The sequence below is a fragment of the Callospermophilus lateralis genome, chromosome 2, assembly GCF_048772815.1.
Source record: "Callospermophilus lateralis isolate mCalLat2 chromosome 2, mCalLat2.hap1, whole genome shotgun sequence".
Classification (NCBI taxonomy): Eukaryota; Metazoa; Chordata; class Mammalia; order Rodentia; family Sciuridae; genus Callospermophilus; species Callospermophilus lateralis.
This window is the reverse complement of record NC_135306.1, coordinates 97,711,856-97,714,455: the sequence shown is the minus strand read 5'-3', so window position 1 is coordinate 97,714,455 and position 2,600 is coordinate 97,711,856. Positions and strand designations below refer to the sequence as shown.

Sequence of the window (2,600 nt, the reverse complement as noted above, 5' to 3'; positions counted from 1 at the left end):
CCCTAGGAAACAAGAACTTATTGCTCTCTCTTAAATTATGGTTTTTGCATTTTGATATGTCTTATAATTTTTTTGATAGCTGGAAAGTTTTTTTGATAGTATATTGATTTTTTGATAGCTGGAAATTTTTTTGATAGTATATTGATTTCAAAGCATTTCTGTAAGTGAGCCTTTAATAATGTAATAAGGAGTAGAGGAGGGGAAATTTTCTACAACCCTATTATTGGCCTTAGTCTTCTAGTGCACCTGTGTCTCTGGACATTGACCTTCACACATGCTTCTCAGTTTTCCCCTTAGGTAGCAAAAAATGGCTACCAATAGCTGGAGTTGGGTATTTCCCTTTCCCCAAGTCAGTTTGGCTCTGAATAAAACCCCTGAAGGTTAAGCTCTGGTTTCTTGGTTTCTCCTGAGAACAGGCCTTCTTAAGAAGGAGTGCTCTGGGAGCAGCGGCTTGGGGCGGCAGCAGGTGGTTGCGTGGCCCAGCAAAGGCAGAGGCGACCATGGCTGGAGGCAAAGCTGGAAAGGATTGTGGGAAGGCCAAGGCCAAGGCAGTGTCTCCCTCACAAAGAACTGGACTACAGTTTCCTGTAGGCCGCATCCACAGACACTTGAAGACTCGCACCACAAGCCATGGACGGGTGAGTGCCACTGCTGCCGTATATAGTGCTGCGATTCTGGAGTACCTCACTGCTGAGGTGCTGGAGCTGGCAGGTAATGCTTCCAAGGATCTTAAAGTAAAGCCTATTACTCCACGTCACTTGCAGCTTGCAATCCGTGGTGATGAAGAGTTGGATTCTCTTATCAAGGCTGGGGGTGGTGTGATCCCTCATATCCACAAATCTCTGATTGGAAAGAAGGGACAGCAGAAAACTGCTAGAGGGTTGTTTTAGCCAACTCTCTTCCTCCAGGTCATTGTACTGTAACTGGGACAGAAGACAACAGTGGGGATATGTGGAATTTTTAAAAACAGTTAAATGGAAAGGCATAGACAATTACTGTAGAAATGCTAAAAGAAACATTTGTATGTTCTTAGACTCCAAGTTTGATAAAGTACCTTTTCATGTGGTGACAGTGTGTGTTGATTGGCTAGGTTTCTCTCTCATGTTTTATACAAAATGGAATTGATAAACTATTTCTTTTACAAAATTATTGTCTCAAAATTGTTCTGTTCATGATGTATTGAAAATATTTGGCTCAGCTTTTGAAATTTTTTTAAATCATAATCATTATTCAGAATAGTCTTAAAGTAGAAATTGGGAATATAGCTTTATCATGATTGATATTCCATGTTATATTGAATGTTAAATGCTATCAATTTGTTATAATGCTCCATTATCTTATTATATACCACTAAGGAAGGAAAACTCCTTGAATTAATGCCATCAATTATAGGATACATCTCAATTTCAGAGATGTTAGAATATGGAAAAATGTGCATTTAAGACCAAAATGGGGTAGTAGATTTACTGGAATCCTTTACTGAGTACTTACCACGTGCTAGGCCCTGTGGCCAGTGATTTCTAATCAAGAAATCTTATCCTCACATTATAGACATGGTTCCTGAGGTTCACAGAAATTAAATGATCTGCCAAAAAATATTTAGGACTAACAGAACAGAGCTAGAATACACACCTAGATCTTAATGACTCTAGAGCACACCCTTACCTAGATTTAATGTTAGATTTATCAAACCTTTCTGCTTTTGGCTTAAAATTCCAACTTTTGGTGGTCTTTTATTGATATAGTAACAGTAATTTGTACAATATTTTAAAAATTATTTTTCATTGTCAGTTTCTAAATAATTGTTAGAAGATTTAAGTTAATGTACTAATTAATGGTCCATCAGAAAATTATATTTTTCTGTCAGGAAATCTTCATAAAGAAGGAAATTTTTGATGTTTTATAGTATAACACTATCAAAACAAAACTCAATTTTAAAAATATTTTATTATGGAAATCTTCACAAATACACAAAAATAAAGAGAACAGTATGATTAAGCCCATCTTCCAAAAAAAAAAAAAAAAAAGTAGTGCTCTGGGGCTGGGGTTGTGGCTCAGTGCTAGAGTGCTTGCCCAGCATGCTTGAGGCACTGAGTTTGATCCTCAGCACTACATAAAAATTTTTAAAAAAAAGGTACTGTGTCCATCTATAACTAAAAAAAAAAAAAAAGTAGTGCTCTGCTATATTTCAAAAGGATTCCTTCTTCCCTATCTCTCCAGGATCTTGAGGGAATTTTTCTCCAATATTCACTGTGAGAACCTAGTCAAGTTAATGGAGGTAAAACTCAAAAAATGTGGATTCCCTTTCTCTTCCAATGATGGGGTTCCCTTGGAGCTTTTGTGTCTCAGGCTTGTACACAGTGAGCTTTCAGCAATTCATTGATTACACTTCAGGGTTTCCTACCCTGGCACTGGTTCCCTTAAAGGCTCATACTCCTTTTTGTTCGTGGATTTCTGCTGATTTTAGTTTGAGATTCAACATTCACTTGTCAATTTCTCCAATTTTGAGGGTGGCAGTTTGTTCTGTTACCTCACTTTCTGGTGGATCTAAGAAGAGTTGTTGAGTCTTATGTAATGGAACATGGTTATATTCCCAGTTA

General features: G+C 37.3%; 1 pseudogene; it reads left to right on the top strand.

The window, feature by feature from the left end:
- Positions 1–500: 500 nt before the first annotated feature.
- LOC143386626 (histone H2A.V pseudogene) lies at positions 501–890 on the top strand (annotated as a pseudogene).
- The last annotated feature ends 1,710 nt before the right edge of the window (positions 891–2,600 follow it).